At 39.6% G+C, this 22,268-nt stretch overlaps 1 protein-coding gene and 1 long non-coding RNA gene across 2 annotated transcripts in view; both read right to left on the bottom strand.

Moving 5' to 3' along the window:
* Positions 1-20,907, bottom strand: part of LOC138980858 (dopamine D2-like receptor) — a 36,651-nt gene extending 15,744 nt beyond the window's left edge. Inside the window, exon 1 of the mRNA XM_070353736.1 lies at positions 20,819-20,907. The gene's annotated coding sequence lies outside the window, so the exon portion shown is untranslated. The remainder of the gene's footprint in view (positions 1-20,818) is intronic.
* Positions 9,887-20,338, bottom strand: LOC138980857 (uncharacterized). Its single transcript, XR_011460462.1, has 3 exons — positions 20,121-20,338; positions 13,561-13,700; positions 9,887-10,431 (listed from the first exon to the last, which is right to left on the bottom strand). It is a non-coding gene; the product is annotated as an uncharacterized lncRNA (long non-coding RNA).
* Positions 20,908-22,268: the final 1,361 nt, after the last annotated feature.

The following is a 22,268-nucleotide window of genomic DNA, read 5'->3' as shown; positions in this document are numbered from 1 at the left end:
ACACACAGCAGACTTCAACGCAACAGCTAAGTTTCAGCCTGACAAAGAAATTCGAGTGACACAGCTAAGGGCTGTACTTGTTATTTCTCTATTAAAACAAATGTTTCAAGATCTTTAGGCCAATAAAAAATAAATTGTCTGTTTCTAATAACATGGGTAAACAAAATAGGGTAGGTAGGTAGGGATTTTTAATTTTTTTTGCCAGGATAGAATTCTTCAAAATAACTAAATGACACAAAGAGACAAGACTCGCTATAGATAAATTTATGAGAAAAAAAAGTAAAAAATGTGACAAAGAATATAAAATGATTGTTTTACCTGGTCTGGAATCTTCAGTAGTAATTGCATAAAAAAAAGTCTGATATATATCAATTATCATGTTAACTTTTTCTTAAAATGGGTGCGCTAAATCCTAGTCTGTTTGTTTTTAATGGACTAAGCAATCCTTGGACTGACAGAAAATATGTATTTTAAAAATGTCCAGTTGCAAATTACTTATTTTTCTAATTGGAAGAGAATATACACTCTTTTGTGTTCAAATGGGTAGGGGGCGGGGGTAGTAAAAGCATCAAAGTTCAAGATTTTGCGCGACAAGAGGTGTGTTTCTTTTAACTGTGATAAAGAGCGACAACTCAACTTGGTATCTAACACTATTTCTGAACACTGTAACCACTGTAACCACTTTAGCACTTTTAATTTATTTTTTCTGTCTTCCAAACTTCTTCTTCTTCTCCTCCTCTTCTTCTTCGTTCATGGGCTTAGACTCCCACGTTCACTCATGTTTTTAGCACGAGTGGATTTTTACGTGTATGACCGTTTTTACCCCGCCATTTAGGCAGCCATACGCCGCTTTCGGAGGAATTCCAAACTTCTAATTCAGCTTCAAAAAATGAGAAAAAAAAGGTGTTTTTTTAATTCAACAGTTAAATCACTATGTTGGATATTCTATTTTGCTTCCCTATTTATCTTAAGTTTTTGATCATCTGATTACCTTCTTTCCTATTTGTAAGATAATATGCACTCTTTTCTGAAAAATAGGTAGGGGGTGGGGGTAGTAAAAGCATCAAAGTTCAAGATTTTGCGCGACAAGAGGTGTGTTTCTTTTAACTGTGATGAAGAGGGATAACTGAACTTGGTATCTAACACTATTTCTGAACACTGTAACCACATTAGCACTTTTATTTTTTTTTCTGTCTTCCAAGCTAATAAAATGCGTAAAAAAGTGTTTTTTTCTGAATTCAACGTACAGTTAAATTACTATGTTGGATGTTCTATTTTGCTTCCCTATTTCTGTTCTGAAGTTTTTGATCATCTGACTACCTTGATTTTCTATTTGGAAGACAATATGCACTCTTTTCTGAAAAATGGGTAGGGGGTGGGGGAAGTAAAAGCATCACAGTTCAAGATTTTGCGCGACAAGAGGTGTGTTTCTTTTAACTGTGATGAAGAGGGATAACTAAACTTGGTATCTAACACTATTTCTGAACACTGTAACCACTTTAGCACTGTTAATTTATTTTTTTCTGTCATCCAAGTTTTGAATTCAGCTTACAAAATGAGTAAACAAGTGTGTTTTTTCTGAATTCAACAGTTAAATAACTCTGTTGGGTGTTCTTTTTTGCTTCCCTATTTCTGTTCTGAAGTTTTTGATCATCTGATTACCTTGCCTTTCTATTTGGAAGATAATATGCACTCTTTTCTGAAGAATGGGTAGGGGGTAGGGGTAGTAAAAGCATCACAGTTCAAGATTTTGCGCGACAAGAGGTGCGTTTCTTTTAACTGTGATGAAGAGGGATAACTCAACTTGGTATCTAACACTATTTCTGAACACTGTAACCACTTTAGCACTTTTAATTTATTTTTTTCTGTCATCCAAGCTTTAAATTCAGCTTATAAAATGAGTAAACAAGTGTTTTTTTCTGAATTCAACAGCTAAATCACTCTGTTGGGTGTTCTTTTTTGCTTCCCTATTTCTGTTCTGAAGTTTTTGATCATCTGATTACCTTGCCTTTCTATTTGGAAGATAATATGCACTCTTTTCTGAAGAATGGGTAGGGGGTAGGGGTAGTAAAAGCATCACAGTTCAAGATTTTGCGCGACAAGAGGTGTGTTTCTTTTAACTGTGATGAAGAGGGATAACTCAACTTGGTATCTAACACTAGTTCTGAACACTGTAACCAGTTTTGCACTTTTAATTTATTTATTTCTGTCTTCCAAGCTTTAAATTCAGCTAATAAAATGAGTAAAAAAGTGTTTTTTTTCTGAATTCACCAGTTAAATCACTATGTTGCATGTTCTATTTTGCTTCCCTATTTTTGTTCTGAAGTTTTGATCATCTGACTACCTTGCTTGTCTATTTGGAAGATAATATGCACTCTTTTCTGAAAAATGAGTAGGGGGTGGGGGTAGTAAAAGCATCACAGTTCAAAATTTTGCGCGACAAGAGGTGTATTTCTCTTAAAATTTGTGAAGAGGGATAGCTCAACTTGTTATTTAACACTATTTCTGAACACTGTAACCACTTTAACACTTTTAATTTATGTTTGACTGTGTTCCATGCTTCAAATTGGGCTTCAAAAATGGATACATAAGGGTTTTTTTCCAAATTCACCTGTAAAATCACTATGTTTGATGTTCTATTTTGCTTCCCTATTTCTCTTCTTCAGTTTCTGATCATCCGATTGTTTTTTTGTTAACATATTCACAATACAATATCACAATTTCTTCAGTAGGGTTTGCGTGAAAAAATCTCATACCTATGCTCAAACTTCAGTCGCTATCTCAAAATTTTGCGCGACAAGCTCTATTCATTTTGTTTTTTCCTGATAAACAAAACACTGAACTAACATAAAAACAAACCTTTAAAACTGCCTAACCACTTTGAAATATGGCCTCAGGTGTGAACTCCAGCCTTAAGAAAGAAAAACATTATAGTATCGGCAGAACATGAACAAATGAGTTTCGTGTCACAGCGTTATGGGCGTGAGATTGTGTTCTCACACTGTAGCAAAATCATTGACAACACAGACAAGTCAGTTTTAGCATAGACATTGGGAAAGGCTACTATTATAGTGTGTTTTAGGAAAGAAAAACATTATAGTATCAGCAGAACACGACCAAATCATGACAAATGAGTTTGCGTTTTGGGCGTTATGGGCGTTTTTTCACACTGCAGATTATCTCAAAAACTACGGAGTGGATCTTTATGAAATTTGATATGGATATTTTTGACTGGATTTTCTCATAGAAGGTTTTTCCGTTTATTGATAGGACAGTTTGATGACGTCATATTTTACCGTTTGCCAAAAGGTCGAGGCAGCACTTTCACAGTTACAGTTTTTCATCAATTTGATCGAATTTCTTATCACACAATCTCAGATCTAGGCCGGATTATGGGATTGCATGTCAGCTTGGTACCTTAAATTTTTGTTTTTGAAATGTTCGTTCAAAATATGTCATGTTTTCAATTTTGTAAAAACTAATATTTGAAACAAAAAATTTATATTGGTGTATTCCCTATTGCGTCCTGTATCTAAAACTATATAGTTTTGTTGTTTTGTATTGATAATTATGCTTAAAAATGAAGAAAACCGATAAATAACCACTATCTTTATTTATGAAAAAAGACACTTAAAAACAACTTCTATCTATTCCTTACCATTTTCTGATTCCAAATATATATAGTTTCATGGTGTTTGACGTTGAAAATAGGCTAAAACTTAACAAACTCGGATCGTTGAATGGAAATTATACTTCCAAGCTCCGTGCAGCTGACAACATGATAAAAACACGTCATTTCAAGTGTGGAACACGCTCATGACGTCATACTGAAAGGTGATGAATTATGGCTTCACCTTGCGATGTTTCATTTCAAACATGGTAATATTTTTAAAGGGGTTTCTTTCTCAGATTTCTGTTTGCCCTCTGTCTGTCTCTCTATGTCTCCGTCTGTCTGACTGATTCAATTAAATGTGTAATTACTTAGTTTTGCAAAAGTCAAACTAAGTAGGATATACCTAATTGATTCAGGTCTCTAAATTCTTATTGTAAAATTGTGAGTTTTATTCAAAACAAATTTAATTGGTGTTTTAAACTCAATAATGGGGCATGCTGTGATGAGTAGAAGAATGTGTGCTTACGAGCAGAAAAAGCCCATCAAAGTCAAGAATCGTGTTTTTCTTTTTCTATTTTCACCTTGTAGCTTCATACAGACACTAAGCAACAGTGTAGTTCCACTTCCAGTGCAATATCTTGTACTTTAATTTTGACCATCTGTGTAACACTTTATTGACCCATGATCTGAGCTGTTCACATGCAGAAAAGTCACCACTGTATGCCCGAAAAGAATGTCTCGGTGGAGTGCAGCCGCAATCTGCAACAACTCCTCAGTGTCCCCAAGCTTTACCTAGCACATGTGCCCTCATAACAATCCGAGTCTCTTGTGGAAATGGAAGAGGTTTGTGCAGCACACACGTGCAGATTTCAAAGTGTCGGGCACTTTCTGGACACAGATTTCGCCATTTTTCTGCAGCACAAGTTGGTGTTTCATCTGAAATTAATTATGTGGCCACTGGCAGTGTTTTTTCCTTCATACAAGTACGTCCGGACACGGCAGTATTGCGCGAGGCTGGTACAGTCGACGAGCCATCGAAACTCCGTGGTGACGAACAGCGGACAATCTCACCAGAAGGAATGCGTTGAAGGTCAGAGCACATGCTTTTATATTCATGCATATGTTCTGCGCGAACTTAGAATCCGGTTTCATTCTAGAATGGACCGGGTCCAGGTTGGAATTCTAACCCTGCGCAAGTACAGTGGTGCCATTCTAGAATGAAACCCTTGAATAAAGGGGGCCGTAATGTTTGTAGGTAAGACAGAGTTGTCTTCCCTTGAATTATCTCCACCTGCACCTTCCCTTTGATAAAATGGGGCTGATTTGTCTACCCCTGAAAAAAATCCTTTGGCGATCTTGTCAAGAAAGTTGACACTCCTGAGTACGCAATAAACAAAGGCAGACCATAGCAAGGGGGACTATCAGGGCGGTATTGTTTGCAGGGCAGTTGTTTTTGTGATGAGAGCCGGTTGCGGCCGCTTGCAATGTCAGCGCTGTCTCCCTCTCGGAAATGTCCGGTTTTTTGACAATTTTGTTGACAGACAGACAGACAGACGGTCAGACCGACTAACCGACAGACAGACCAACAGAAGGACAGAGTGAGTTATAGAGCTGTTGTCACAGGTTTAAAAAAAAGTTGACATTATATCTTCACAATTCAGAAGACCAACTTCATGTATATGAATAAGATTAAAAGTTACAAGCGAGATCGGCAAAACACTGTCAGTCCGGAAATTTCCGTTCGTAGCGATCAGTGCTGAGTGTCTCTCAAAATCGTAATCACTTTCAGAACATCACAATCCCAATTCACGATGTCTTTGAGTAAAGTGTAAAAAACCCGAGAAAAAAACCCAACCAAACACACAAAAAACAAAAACAAACAGAAAATCCACATTTGTGGCTTTGGCTGTGTGATAGAACTGAAATGACTATTCCAACTTGGACCCAAATTCCAACCTTGCGCACGGCCGATTCTAGAATGGACCAGCAACAAGGGTTTCATTCTAGAATGGCACCCCTGTACTTGCGCAGGGTTAGAATTCCAAGCTGGACCCGGTCCATTCTAGAATGAAACCGGATTCTAAGTTCGCGCAGAACACATACAAGTAAACATTGTTTTGATGCGCAGTGAATACGAGTTGGTGCCTTAACAATGTGTCTGGGTTCGGCTGATATCGCTGGAATACAGATGCGCCACAGGCTAGATCTATAGATTTATAGAACGGTCTGAGCTAAGACAATGCTTGTGTCAAGTAATCTTTTCAGTCGCAAACTACCCCCTGATGTAAATTCATGACATTTGCAGTGTTAGCTGGAATCAAAAATTACTATTGTCACCAGATCTAAACTTTTGGTAAGGTGAACAGTCCCCAGCATGCTACATAGGCCTACAGTAAAAATTGTGCAGGGAATGTTCTGCATTGACTGAGATCATGCAAACCCAGTGTAATTGCTACAACATTGATACACACAGCTGATAAACCGCCCAGCCGGCGACACCACACCAGGCTTTGCGTGCGTGTACCACTGCGCGAGGATTATAGGCATTTGAGTTCACTGGCGATTGTCAGATTAGTTGGCTTGGAGGAAAGCGTTTCCGACTATGGCCAAAGAGATCCGGGTTCGATTCCCGGATTTTTTTTTTTAATTCTTGTTTACTATTGTTTATTATGAACGTTTTAATGTTTTATTTTACTGTAATAATTTTTTTAATTGTGTAAAATCAATAATTTTTTTTTTTTTTAATCCAAGTGATCCTGGTGGAAAGCGATTCGTCTATGGCCAAAGTGATCCGGGTTCGATTCCCGGCATGGGCGGTCTATTTTTTTTTTTTTAATTCTTGTTTACTATTGTTTATTATGAACGTTTTAATGTTTTATTTCACTCTAATAATTTTTTTAATTGTGTAAAATAAATAATTTTATTTTTATTTTTTTTTAAATCCAAGTGATCCGGGTTCGATTCCCGGCATGGGCGGTTTATTTTTTTTTAATTCTTGTTTACTTTTGTTTATTATGAACGTTTTAATGTTTTATTTTACTCCAATAATTGTTTTAATTGTGTAAAATAAATAAATATTTATCTATTTTTTTTTTAAATCCACGTGCACAAGACAAAAACTTTCATACTGGGGGAGCGAGCCAGTCTGAAGAGTACTCGGGTCCAGCGCCAGCGTTTTTTATCTATCGACTTACCTTGAACACATACCAAAAATCAACACCCTGACTGCTTTTTGGATCTACAATTAATTTTTTTTGAATGAATTACACGTGTGGCGTTTACAAATAGATTCATACACAATCTACATTCGCACAGAAAGGCGGTACTAAGTTTTAAAACAAATAGACAATGCTTCATGTCCTTCTTCTTCTGCGTTCGTGGGCTGAAACTCCCACGTGCACTCGTGGTTTGCACGAGTGGAATTTTACGTGTATGACCGTTTTTACCCCGCCATTTAGGCAGCCATACGCCGCTTTCGGAGGAAGCATGTTGGGTATTTTCGTGTTTCTATAACCCACCGAACTCTGACATGGATTACAGGATCTTTTTCGTGCGCACTTGGTCTTGTGCTTGCGTGTACACACGGGGGTGACGGTGTTCGGACACCGAGGAGAGTCTGCACACAAAGTGTGATCATAACTAGTGTTTGATCATAACTAGTGCTGTGAAAATGAGCTCTAGCTTTGTTGTGATGGTGTTGACACTATATTTTGCCCAATTGAGTCTAACTACCTGATGGCTAATCTACTGTGATACCTGTGATAACTGATGATGATTACTGTTATTGGTTTTTATGTGTTTGGTTGGTCTCTTCCTTGGTAGTGCAATAGCGTTAATTATGGATTGTTGTTATCATCATTTACATAAAAACTTATCTGTTAATCCAAACAATGATATAATTACTGTGATGTTCTTAACTACACTTTAACATGGAATGTATGTATGTATGTATGTATGTATGTATGTATGTATGTATGTATGTAGGTATGTATGTAGGTATGTATGTAGGTATGTATGTAGGTATGTATGTAGGCATGTATGCATGTGTATTGGTGTGTCGGTGTGTCAGGTGTGCAAGAAAAAAGGGTATTTTTATATCATGGGTTTTATGAATTTTCTTCTTTTATTCTTTTATAGTTATTAATTAATGACCTATATGTGCTGATGACTAAATTAATTTCCTTTGTTGGATCAATAAAATGTTATGAGTTATGAGTTATGAGAAATAAATCTCTCGCCGAACGTGGGGACGAACTCACGCTGACAGCGGCCAACTGGATACAAATCCAGCGCGCTACCGACTGAGCTACATCCCCGCCCCTTCATGTCCTTCATATTTCCCCTTGTAAGGATAAGATATGGGTTATATGATCATTCGAGTTGTATGCCCTCACGGATTTTGATGAGATACACAAGTGTATGCGTGTTTTAGGTGGTATCAGCCATCTGCACTTATGGCATAACGACCGAGGTCTGTTACGTGCCACTGTGGTTACACGGCTACCGTCTCTGGGTCTGCACATAAAGTTGACCCGTGTCGGTCCCGGTGTAACACGAAATGTTTAACTCCACGAAACATTTACTCCGGAGTTAACATTTCGTATGAAATTCTTACTCCGAGTAAATTTTTCGTACGAGAAAAGAACTCCCCAAGGCACGAAAAAAATACTCCCTCCACGAAATTTGTACTCCACATTTATTTTACTTCCAGTAAAACTCTCGTACGCGAAAATGGGATGCGGGCGAAGGGATAATGCCAATATGTGATCTCGCGCAAACGAATGTCGCGCTACCCTCCGTCCAACCCTTCCACCACCAAGACTAACAGGGGACAAGGGAGTATACATTTCGTACACCTGGCATGGGATGTTAAATTGCTCGTGTTAGGGTGAAATAATTTATTAGTTTTTTATTCGTCAGGGGAGCAACATTTGTGTACAAAATGTTTACTCGGAACTCACCTGTCGTGGGGAGTAATTTCTCGTGTAATGGGGGAGTGCTTTTTTCGTCAGTAAAGGGAGTAACATTTTCGTACGAAATTTTTACTCCGGAGTAAAAATCTCGTGGGAGTAATTTTCTCGTGTTACACCGGCCCAGTCGAACCTGCGACCTAAGGGATCACAAGTTCAGTGCTCTACCAACTGAGCATAAATAAATAAATAAATAAATAAATAATAAAATAAATAAAGTGTCCTTTAAAATAACTAACATGTATTCCCTATATTATTAGTGTATTTCTCATCCAGGCATGGAGGCGTCCTCTTAAATACACAGCCCTTCACGTGTAAACGATTGAGCTCACCATCTCAACTCGTGCTTTTCTGTGCTAGGTATTTGTCATCCACGCATAAAGGCGTCCGTTTAAATACACGGCCCTTATCGTGTAAACGATTAGGTTCACAAACTCAAATCTTACCAGGCCTTTACATGGGATATGACCATCCTTCCATTTTGACAAATACCAGAAATCCACAATCTGGGTACTTTCTGTGCGACTGTAGATTTGTATGAATTGATTTCTAAAACGATCCACGTGTAATTCATTCCTTAAAAACAAATGCCAGCTCCAACAAGAGGCGAAGCCATCAAGACTCACGTAAGAAATCGACAAACAGTAACACAAACTCAATCACTCCGTCACACACACACACACACACACACACACACACACACACACACACAAACACACACACACACACACACAAAGAGCATAGGTGAAACTGTGCAAGAAAGCGAGACACTAGATCTAGATCTGTCTGTCTGCATGTAGCCTACTTACAGGGACACGACTGTCAACTAGTTTCGGCCCGCTCAAAATAATAATGACCGAGACTTTCAGTACTTCCTTCGCGTGACGTCTAACCCTCTTACGTCATAATGTGACGTCAATGTAATGTGACGTCTTCAAATGTTAGAGTTTCTACCACAGACATACACACGCACGCACGCACGCACGCACATACGCACGCACGCACAGACAGACAAAGTTACGATCGCATAGGCTACACTTACGTGAGCCAAAAAGCAGTCAGGATGTTAATTCCTGGTATATGTTCAAGTCGGGAGATGGTTTTTTTCTGTGTAAAAGCCTTTTGCAGATCTGATATAGTTTGATTGTTGATATACCTGGTGGCAATGACAGCACGGGTGGCAAGACGTACTACAGTACAAATGACAAGAAGCCGACCTAAATATAAAAAAAAAATGTGTTCTAAGGCCTTGGTGGGGTGGGATGGGGGCGTGGGGGGGGGGGGGGGGGACATTTTGTTTATTTCCAGTAGTCTTTATGAAGAAATAATTAAGAAGAAGAAAGTCTGGCATAAATTCGGTATACTTTTGACTGTTCTTATTCACATGTTAAAATATGTGCAGATCGCGAGTTACTTTTGAAAAACCATGTTTCAGGCATCCCACAATCAGAGAATACACAGGCTGTGCTGACCGGCTCATGGACTAGCTAATGCGGCCGGGAGTACACAAACAGTCGAAAAATCTGGAACAAAGTTTTGGAGCATTTGAACCATGTACCGGACCACGTGACAGCCCAGTATCATTTCCCTACCATGCAGGAAGCTGTTCAACTAAAGATATTAAGGGAAGCTGTCCAGCTAAAGATAATAGTTCAACGCAATCACACGATTGGTAGAAGTATGTTTCAGCTTGCTGTAGCTCAGGGAATTTGAACCCCACTCTTCATCCGTTTGGGAAATATTCCTGATGTTTCGACTGCACAGGCTGGGAAGGGTACCCTGATGCTTCTGCCGAGAAACCCCACTCGCTAGCAGACCAGCTGCCTGTAAGGGACGTATCTGTATTTCCTGCAAAGCAAGAAAGAATAAAACAGCAGCTTAGTTTGAGCTTTTCAGACATTCGAACCAGAGAAAACGTGCACGTGTTTGGTTGGAGAGGGTGGATAGAATCACAAGACATGCTGTGTCTGTGTGACGTAGAGCAGGTTTTCAAATTCATGCTGATTGTACCATGCATAGTTTTTGAAGAACTGTGTGATTTTTTTATACTTTCTGGCACATCTTCCCTTGTTTTCAGATAGACTGAGAATCGAGATGAGGATGATGGTGTATGTATATATGTGGGCGTCTTCAATCTTGGCACGGAGAGTGTGACATTTTGTAATTTAAAGTTGGATTGTCACAAAAATTGGCATAGTAGTCCGTTGTTCTTAATTAAACTGAAACACATACTTTTCAAGAGAAAAAAACAATATTTTTGGCAGTTAAAAGTCCGTTAAATCTCATTTTTAAGCCGATTTTTGTGAAATTTGGTTAGTAGGTCTGTTGTTTCTAACTGAATATCAGAACATACTTTTCAAGACAAAAACCAAAGTTTTGGCAGTTTGAAAAACCGTTAAACCCCATTTTTTCACCGATCTTAGTGAAATTTTGTAGGTAGATCTGTTGTCCCTAACTAAATTTCAATTCAAACTTTCGATGAAGAAAAGTAAACTTTTGTCCGTTAAAAACAGTTAAGGTTTGATATTTTTCTTTGATTTTGACGATGTTTTTTTGATAGGACCACAAACCCTGACTGAATTTAGATATACACCTTTTATTTTTAAGAAGAAAAACAAACTTTTGTCAGTTAAAGGCATACTAACGCACTCCCGTGTGTACAAAGTGTAGGTTGCCCACAATCGATGTCAAACGCACCATAAGACCATATAATGACGATATGTCACCATGCGCGGACCATAATACATGCATTACAGCTTGTTCTAGCCTTTGAAAAAGTGAGGATGTCAACAAAGCCGCGGTGTTAGCTCCCTTGCATCAACGTTACATGTGTTGCCAAATCTATAAATAGGACGATCCAGATCAAAATGAAAATTAACATATCTCAACATTGAAGGGGTCCTAGACCACAATATTTTGCAGGGAACTTAATTTAGCATGTCTCCAGCTGTTGGTAAAGCAATTAGCGTGTATAGTCATCGAGTACATATGCCTTTAAAACCCGTTATATCTAATTTCTGCACCGATTGTGGTCATCAGACGTTGAGGTTAAGCAGACTGATATATATAGCCTACTCCAACAGGATCAAGCCTGGTACAGGTTCACAGGCCAAATACCTGAGTGTACTGGCTGAATAACAGTGTACGGGCCGAACAGAAATATGCCACGGATGACGTCACGACGAAATTACGTATTGTAATGACGTTCAGCGTTCCATTTCGTCATTTTGAAGAATAAATTGCATTGAATTTGCTTGTCAAAACCAGTAGCCATTTGGTGTGTACATCTATTTTGAGTTTTGAACAAAATTCAAACAAGCCTTGCAGCATTTCGATTATATATTTTTTTTTATTGATTTTACTGAATTTTAAATCGATTTTGTCATTCAAAATTCACTGTTTGGAGAGTAACATGCTTGTGGTGTGTTCTCAGGAGTGTTTTTTCCAAAGTCAAATGTCTCTTGAATCTTTGGGGTATGGCAACATAATGATTTCATAAGAGACATCCATAGTGTGATTCGACTTGCTATTCACAGCACAAAGAAGCCAGTGAAAATGTGAGTTCTTGAGACCATTTGTTATTGAATATGTTAGTGTATGTGCTTTGCTGGCCTTAGATAATTCTACTCTCATATTTTCTTGAAAAATGGATGTACGCGACCGACGTTTTACCGTGCCTGTTTAGGCGAAATGCCTTGTCATTTATCAACTTTGCTTAGTATCATTTAACTTTCATCCTTTGTGGTATTTTCAACACCTGTATCGCATTTGAAAACTGTGTAATTTTAAAAAACGAGCACTTCAAAGTTGCGTGTTGACCGATGTCACACATTTCGTCGCCATTTTGACTCGCTCATCGGATTACAAAAATATATTATAAATTCACAAGAACAGATTTTTGTAATATTGAGCGTTCATTTTATTAGTAAAATGCCTCAGAAGGCAAATGAATAACATTTGGTTCTGTCATATTTGCAGCAATGTGTCCAAACACATCCCCAAAGTTGTACACCTGTCAATTTTTGGTCTGTGCTCAGTATCAGAGACGCCCACATATATATGTACGTATGTATGAAACAAAACTTTGCTGATATGCATGTGTAAAACGTATCCGCAAAAACACCGAAAAGAGCTTCATGCAACTTCGCATTTAATTTTCAATTCTTCCAGAAGATATCCCCACACATTTCTTTTCCGTTTTTATTTTTATTTTTTATAAATGCCTTGTGGTAACCTCATTTTTCAATCAAATTGAAAGAAATTTTGTTCCAGGAATGGACTATGAAATAATATTTCAGCTTAAAAGTGTAAAACTTAAAGTTGATTAATGAGTTTGTTCATTAAAATTCTCAAAATTGCAATTAAAATTGAAGTTTTAATTACAGAATCAAAAATGATTGCACTGTATTTCTTTGTCATTTTCTGAATCGAAAATACAGATGTGTATGTTTTTTTCTGAAAGTGTGTTTAGAACTAAAGAAAATATACCTGACATGTTTGAAAATATACATGTGCTTTCCTCAGACTAGTTAGTGCCAATGTATATCAATTAAGGTATGTTACCTACAAACAAAAACAATGATTTTGAGAATCTATGCCATGGAGAGCATTACAAAGATGATTTCTGTTAACTGCTGTATGGTCAGAAGTTACACACATTGGAGCAAGGAAAAAGCTCGTACGTAGATCAAAGATTTGTAAATACATTTTTTTGGAAAAGTCTCTGGGTGTTCATTTGCATTGATTCCAGTGCACACACATTTTAGCGCTTCCCATTTGCAGTTGATTTCATATGTTTTGCATTAATTTGATAGCAATCAGAATTATGTTTGTGCTTATAGTTTTAATGATATATGTTGTTTGTTTTTACCCCATGTGATATTTTCGTTATTGTAAAAACTGGACACATTGTTGTCAGTTTTAGATAAAGTAAATATATCATAATGGAAATCTTCTGTTTTGTGTTGTGTTACTTACTCATGTTGAGTCTCCCCTATTCCTTTTTGTACGCATAGTAGTTTCAAGGCAGTAGGACGTTCTGTGAGGCTGTCTATCTCCTCATCCAGGTTTTCCAGACATTCGAATTTAGATTCCTCTTGGAGTTACTGCACTGACACCTGAAGCAATATACACATGTCACTCTGTTACCATAGCAGAAAACTGACCTTGAGATTATCAGGTATACACAGAACTTGCAGTGAATCACAGAAACAACACGAACAGTAGCATTAACAGTTTGAACATTCATGAATGAGAGTCAATAACCCGACTAGGTAGATTCAGGGTCCCACTGAGTGCATCTCACAGTCACAGGGTCGCTTTTCGGCACTTACCACACATTTTCAATGGGACTGAGGTTTTGTGACTACAGTTAAATAGAAGCAACGTCCTGTCTGTTCGTGGTGTTTTAGAATACCGATCTACGCACTATCTTGTAGTGTGACTGTCTGATATTGCGAACCAGAAAAAAATTAATGAACAGAAAGTTGGAACTGCTGTAAACGTGTTTGCCCGGACAGTTCTGATTTCGTTCCAAAACGGCTCGCAATGTCACGCCATCAGCGTTTCGCCACTGCTAAGAAAATCGTATGATTTTAGATCTAATTTGAGATCATAAATTATGTCTGCTCGTTTACAAAAACAAAAGGTGTTTATTTCCCTTTGAACGTTTCGCAACACTTATCTAAGAAATAATTATTATTTACTGACACAGTTGTGTCTGCAAGAAAAAGGCTTTGCGCAATGTTACTTGCTGTCTACATGTTTTGTTGTGTAAGTGAAGAATTCATAAGAATTGACAGAGAAGATGATAGTCGTGTGTGAACATCACTGTGGAAGCATTTATTATAAGCTGCGCAAAATTAACAAACAAAAGATATCTGTACTCACCGATACAAGAACAGCACAAGACAGTACGAATTTTCGCTGATGTAAGCTTCATCGGGAACAAACAAACACACAATAGCGTGGGGAACCTGTCCAGAATTATGCTTAGACCCAAAACAAATGGTTACAGAAAGTTTTTTTGTTGCAACGCATTTAGATAGCCTGTCTCAACATTCCCAACGAGTTATACCGTTGGCAGCCTCTGCATAACTTTTTTATGACGGTTTGATTACGTCACATATAAAAACCCTTGTTTCTGCCAATAACGCCGCAAAATTCCACTCTACGGCGCTTCATTAGCCTACCATCATCTAAAAGGAACACTTTATTAAGCCGGTGGACGGACAAGGGTCAACTGTATGTGCAGACTAAGAAACGGTATCCATGTCCCACCCCCGTGTCACCACAGTAAAACGTAAAAGACCTTGGTCATTCTGCTATTAGTGCAGTTAGCTGATTACACCTTAACACGCGCACACCTGGTTAGCACCACTCTTGTTGCTGCAAGCTTTCATTTGGAGGAAGCTACCCGAATTTCCCAGCCCTGGGATAATAAAATAATGAAATGAACAATAACGCATTGCAATGCGTTGTTCACGTACGGACGATAAAAGAAATACGCATTCTTTAATATGACTATACCTATTCCTATCCCTTTGTCTTCTTCAGCAGAATACTTCCTAGGACGGCTTTCATTCAAAGTCATCTACAGTTGAAGAAAAGAGTGCATAACACAATAGCCCTACCGTTTGAGGAAAACATGATGGTTACGATGTTTCACTCTCGATTTCAAAAGACGGTAGAGGCGAGTTGCAGCAGCCAACACCGCGACATTCCCCACATCCAGATGTGCACTCAAGTCCGTGTTTCCTGCAACTACACCGCTTTGTGTCACAACCACTTTTGCATGTGCAGCGAATCACCTCAGTTTAACACATCGGCTGGTGCTGCCGGCAGATCTGTTGTCACTGGAACAAGGATGCCATGCTCAAGTTTCCAGCCGTAGTCCGTGGGATCCATGGCCACTTTGAGTCCCATCCATTCTTGTACTTGCAAGTACACTCGCATGCTGTGGAATCGGGCAGGTGCTGAAGTGGGTGGCAGAGTGTGAATTTGCACAAACGTTGTTCCAATAGCTACCTTTGAACAGAAGAGTCGGTAGCGAAGTTCATCGAGACCCTCTCTGGAACTACCGTTGTAGAGCAGCACTAACGCATTTTCACCTGCTGATAGGATATCCTCTAAGGTCGCATTGTCTTGGAGGAACACTTCAGCAAGTGTTTGCAACTGTAGGTTGTTTCTGAGTTCCTTCATCGAGGCTGCTTCTAACTCTAGAACACCGTGAAGCTGCACAGCAGTGTCCTTATTGATGCTCAGTGCGTCAACTTGGTTCACATTAAGTTCAGACTCGTAAGGGGTCGAAAGTGTTCCTGTCTGCTCATCTTGCGTGTTTTTATCTCTATTCTTTTCTGTGTCACTTTCGGGCAGTGGCAGTGGCACACGGAATATGTCAGACAGCAACGGCAGCATACTTAGTGCTGCGTCAACAAGTATGTGTCCTCGAACGGCACGCAGCACAGCTTTCTCTTGAAGCATGTTGCTCGCTGCGTTTGGTGCGTACACAGTAGACAGCACTTCATGAAGACCCGTTTCTTCCATCAGATGGCCAATACACGCCAGGAAACTCATTTCCAGATGGAAGGGTCCAAGGCGAAGGACAATGGCTTTACGGTCGCTGTCATCTGGCTCACTGGAGATGATGCCAAGAGCTTTCCACTATAAGGGTTGGTCAAATGTCAACACAGGTGTCGTGTTGCTGCGCTTTGCCTGAGCACTGATGAAATGCAGGGTAGAAAATATGCACGTGGTGTCACTGGGATTCATGTCGATCATCGGCATAAATATTATGGATGACTGTCCTGGATATCTGCCCTTGTGGATGGCTTGCATGAAACCAGACCAAGATGGTCTGTCGGGTTGCAACCGCCAGCAAGCTTTCCACACCAGATCCACCTTTGATGTTACATCTTCTACAAACACGTTTTCAAGATGTTCAAATTTCAGCTTCAGCAGGCCATCACACGCTTGTCTGTTGTAGTACTGAATGTCAACTTTAGCTCTTTTCACTATTTCTTCTGGCTTGACGTCAGTTCTTCTTCTGATCCTGTCTGTTTTCCCGATGGTCGGAGTGACAGTGGCGATCATTCCCATTCCATGAAATGTGTTGCACCCGTCAAGTGTTGCTGTGTTGTGGTCGAGGTTGTCTGCGATATATTGGGTAAAATGGCCATCAACTTGAAACGCAACGTTGTTTTCTGAAACGGCAGCATTTATTTCATAGGTCAGAACCTCCTTGTACGATGAACAGAATCCCAGAGAATACCATGTGTCAATGAGAAACTTTGAATCAAAACAATGATGCATTTGCACAGCTAGTCCGATCTGTAGGGGACACAGCAACAATCGTGGGCGAGATGCCTGCATAATTGCCTGTCCAATCGATGAGACTTTCACGCTGGTTTCCTTTCCCCTGAAGATGTTTTCAAGAAGAATCTGTAAGGACTTTAGAACAAACTCTAAGTTGGCTCCATGCGATGAAATGTCATCATCACTGGGGTACATTGCACGGGATGTCGGCACTGCTCTTATGTCATTCTTTAGCAGTTCTGCAGCGGTTTTGAGAATCAGCTCTTTCTGTGCATCCTCACATTTGACCTTTTTTGTATAAAAGTTATGAAGAATAGAAGAGGCTGTCTTCCTGAATGTTACGACATTTGACTTGCCGTTGACTTCCGTGACGACGAGCTGCTCACCAAAATAATTTTGAAGTTCTTGTTTCATCGTCGGGTGGCTATAAGCATCATCTGTAAACTCCTTCATTTTGATAATCAGGTCGTTCACTGTTATCTGTTCGTTTTCATTTTGAACCAGGTAGGTAGCAACTTTCTCCAACGCTTCAGCTTTCCTCTCATCTTTCGGTCGACCAAGTTTCACCTGTTTGTTGCCTTGATGCGACTGAGTAAACTGTGGTGGTCTTTTCCTGCTCCGAAAGCAAAGACTACAGTTTTGATGGTGGACTGCATCAGCAGCTGGTTTGATGGTAGACTGCATCAGCAGCTGGCAAATCTGATACAAACTCCAGTCTGCTTCGTACAATGTCTGCCCATTCATCACAGCGCTGCGAACAAACTTGAAAAATTGTGCGTTCAAAGTCAAGTGTCCTAACAGGATACACTTTGGGACCAGAGCGCGAGTCAAGGTTTCCTTCCTTGCCGCAAAAAAGGCAACATTTAGCAAAGTCAAAACATTATTACTGTGAGCGCAAATTCTGTGTTAGATTGATTTGATAAAGCGTTCTCTTTTTCTGCTTTCTTCTTCAAAACGCTCTGAATGTTACGTGCATTCGTGTAATTGCGACGACAAACCTCGTGCACTGCTTCTCCTTCTGATAGACAAACGTCATCACCACGTTCCAGACTAGCCTTGTTTATGGTATAGATCTCTTCCTCTGTCTGTTGGCACAACAGTCTTCTCTCCAAGGTTGAGCGGATCACCACACAAAACACACAGCGCCATGGTTTGTAATTGGAACAAAAGCTGAAAAATAAATTAAACTGAGTATGAGTCATTCTGTGTTATATCACTTTAGACATTTAATCTGGCAGGGAATCACACACACACACACACACACACTCACACTCACACTCACACTCACACTGCATACACGCACGCACCGTCACACACACAAACGCACACGCACACAGACTCGCACGCCTAGTTCTCAACAAGGCAACGTTAGAATATACATGTAGCTAACCTCATTGTTTGATCATGAGAAGTACAATAAATAATGTCTTTTTTTCCGGTGAATCTATTTTATACACAACACTGTCTCAGCAGCTTTAGATCTGTTTCGCGAGCCATACTTGTGACCTAAAAAACATTAGCGCCGGCGTGAAGGTGAAGGTCGGCTGAAAAAATTCGGTCCTATTTACAGTAAAATACAGATATTTAGCTACTGCTGATTATCATCCTCTTGCGCATTCCAAGAAAAGTAGTCAACTAGATCATTTTCATAAAGAAAAAGACAAAACAAGGGCAAAGCCCATACGACTCACATGCTTGACCTTCTGCTTTACACATTTTTCCTACCAAAATACATGTGACCTTGACCCAAGGTCAAGGTCATCCAAGGTCATGCAACACAAAGCTGTTAATTCAAGACATAGGAAGTACAATGGTGCTTATTGGCTCTTTCTACCATGAGATATGGTCACTTTTAGTGGTTCACTACCTTATTTTGGTCACATTTCATAAGGGTCAAAGTGACCTTGACCTTGATCATATGGGACCAAATGTGTCTCATGATGAAAGCATAACATGTGCCCCACATAATTTTTAAGTTTGAAACAGTTATCTTCCATAGTTCAGGGTCAAGGTCACTTCAAAATATGTATACAATCCAACTTTGAAGAGCTCCTGTGACCTTGACCTTGACGCAAGGTAAACCAAACTGGTATCAAAAGATGGGGCTTACTTTGCCCTATATATCATATATAGGTGAGGTATTCAATCTCAAAAACTTCAGAGAAAATGGGAAAAATGTGAAAAATAGCTGTTTTTTAGACAACATTTATGGCCCCTGCGACCTTGACCTTGAAGCAAGGTCAAGATGCTATGTATGTTTTTTGGGACCTTGTCATCATACACCATCTTGCCAAATTTGGTACTGATAGACTGAATAGTGTCCAAGAAATATTCAACGTTAAAGTTTTCCGGACGGCCGGACGGACGGACGGACGGACGGACGACTCGGGTGAGTACATAGACTCACTTTTGCTTCGCATGTGAGTCAAAAAGGAATTAAAAACATATATTCGAGCGAACACTGCAGCGTATTACAGACTGTCAAAGCATCGTCTGCTGCAGTATCAAATCGATCGCTTCCAATCGCTTCCGATCGTTTATATGTCCTATAACAAAGTAAAACCTCGGAAATATTCATTGATACTGCAAGTTTTTAGTGGCAACTTTTTAATTCAAACTCTAAATCGCACAAAAAAGACGAAATACTTTACTTACCAAAGATTTGTTGACGTGCAGAGTTCTGCTTCAAATGCTCGCGCAAAACGAAGTTGTAGTTGTCTCCCATGGTAAACAAATCACCCAAGCTATGGCTGGCCAGTGAGGGCACATTAAATTCTACCGTTTTTCAACTTGAAAATTCTCCATTATGCAGAGGCGTACATAGGTATAACATGATGCAATTGTTAGATCTACATTCACTTTACCATTTCCATTCGATATCATTTCTGTAACCATTTATTTTACCCCTTTTGCCCCGTTCCCCAGGTTACAAGGCAACAAAAAGCAGACGCAACACGGAACGAACAAGGTTTGAAAAGAATATGGAGGGGTCCAAACACAAAAGGGAAGGAACTGCCTTTTGTGTTTGTTTGTTCCTAAACAGTCACAGGACGAAATCCTTGATTTGAGATGGGGAAAGCAAAATACCACGAAGCCTGAACAAATACCATAATCTTCACATGCTTACAGATATGTGGACGCACAGCAATTGATCTGTGAAAAACACACTTGACTTAGATCTAGCGGACTAGTGTGTACACATCACAACAAAGAGAATCACATACCATTTCGTATTGCCGATTAAGCTGGCTCTGTTGCAAACAGTTCCTTGTGGTCTAGCCTCACCAGCATTTTGACAACGAAGAGGCTCAAACTGATACGGTAAAACCCAAGGCTGGCTGAAAACCGGTCCGTACTCCACTTGTCTTTCTCGCTGCTGGAGCCGGCCATGTTTGTTCTTCCAGCTTTGTGACGTAACACACGTATGTGCACAAGGTCATGAGCCAAGACTGCGCGTGCGGTGGAGCCAAAAAACGTGTAAAAGTATATTTTTAGGGCTACTGTGTTCATTTTTACACACGCAATTGTGGTTAATGAATTAAGAGTGTCAACATATCAAAAGTGACCCTAAACCTTGGACTTTTAAATAGGCTAGATATAGATCTATCTAGTGTCTCGCTTTCTTGCACAGTGTCACCTATGCTTACTGTGTGTGTGTGTGTGTGTGTGTGTGTGTGTGTGTGTGTGTGTATGTGTGACAGAGTGATTGAGTTTGTGTTACTGTTTGTCGATTTCTTACGTGAGCCTTGAAGGCTTCGCCTCTTGTTTTCAGATTACCTTCCAGGAACAGGTTAGGGTTATTCACAAAAGCAAACGGTTGTAACACGTATTCACATTCACATTCACACACAGAATGGTATTATACACAAGAAGATGATAACAGTAACATCCAATCAACCGAGCATTCAGTAACTACACTTACCCCTCTCAAGGGCGTGTTAGCACTCGAAATAACCACTGTTGGGCTTAGTCAGCTACTGGCCCAGGGAACATGCTCACCATGAAACACAATACCATGACGCGTTCAAAATCTTCTGACGTCATCTGCATGTCCTGACGTAAAGTAACTAAAATAGACGGAGCTCTCGTGCTGGTCGAGACTACTCACGAAACAAGACAAGAAAGAGCGTTCAAAACACAACATCTGAAAAACTTGCGCGAAACTTCAAAATCAACAAAAAAATTGTTCTGGACATAAGGGATCTTTGACACACACACACACTCTCACTACACACACAAACACACGCACACACACACGCACATGTATACATACCTAAGCACACACACGAAATCACGGGTTTTTATCAGTTTCCTAAGCCGAATCTGATCGATGTGACACTAAATTTCGCACACATGTTGCACACCGTATACCGTGGTTGCACTAGGCAAATCTGTCCGAAGCGGTTGCACCCTGATTTTTCTGTCCGAAGGGAGACACGCGACGTAAGTTTCTGCACAAAATCACCTGTAATTCCTCACAAATGACATATCATCACAAAACTACCGTTTGTGCTTAGGCCTAAGGTGTCATAGCATCATATCATCGATGTGTTTCATTGCTTCAATGTGTGTGTGAACGTTGGCCTTCAAGTATTTACACATTTCAAGCGCATTATGTGCAAATTTTGACTTTCCGCAGTTACTAGGGAAATTAAAGCACATGAGACAGGCTACACGCGATTGTAATGTGATCTATGGTCATTTCTTGACATCTGGGTCAGATGTTATGATTTAAAGTGGTGCAGGAGCGTCATATTTCATTCATGAATCTGTGAAGACATTCAAAGATTTGTCGGTTGCGCATCTCCGAAGTCTCTGTTTTTTTCTGGTTGCACACCCCCGAAGCAATCGGTTACACACCGCCGAAGATATTTCAAATAAATAAACAGGAATCTATTTGTGTCCGCCTCTGGGTATGTTCCAAATTGGTATGGAAAATCATATATCTGCTTGTCTGTGCCGATTTGGTGTACACAATATATAATATATGTATGACTTGTCATTAAGTCATTTACGTTTCAAAGTTTAGGTTGGCAATGCTGATACCTGTACATGATGTTTTAACACACGTCAACATATTATTCACACTCCTCACACTATCACACACATCATGTAGCCACACGTCAACATATTGTTCACACTCCTCACGCTGTCACACACATCATGTAGCCACACGTCAACATATTGTTCACACTCCTCACGCTGTCACACACATCATGTAGCCCACACTTGGAGTTGTTGTTCGTGCCGCTGAATTTTATTTCAGCGACTTTTGCATACCATATATTTGTATGCATCCACGTTATATGTTCTTTTTTTCCAAATTTGTTTCAACATTTTTCCGCAACTTGCAGAAAGAAACAGCCAGAAAG

The sequence above is a fragment of the Littorina saxatilis genome, linkage group LG11, assembly GCF_037325665.1.
Source record: "Littorina saxatilis isolate snail1 linkage group LG11, US_GU_Lsax_2.0, whole genome shotgun sequence".
In the NCBI taxonomy this organism is placed as follows: domain Eukaryota; kingdom Metazoa; phylum Mollusca; class Gastropoda; order Littorinimorpha; family Littorinidae; genus Littorina; species Littorina saxatilis.
Note: the sequence above shows the minus strand (reverse complement) of the source record. Positions and strands in the feature narration are given on the sequence as shown.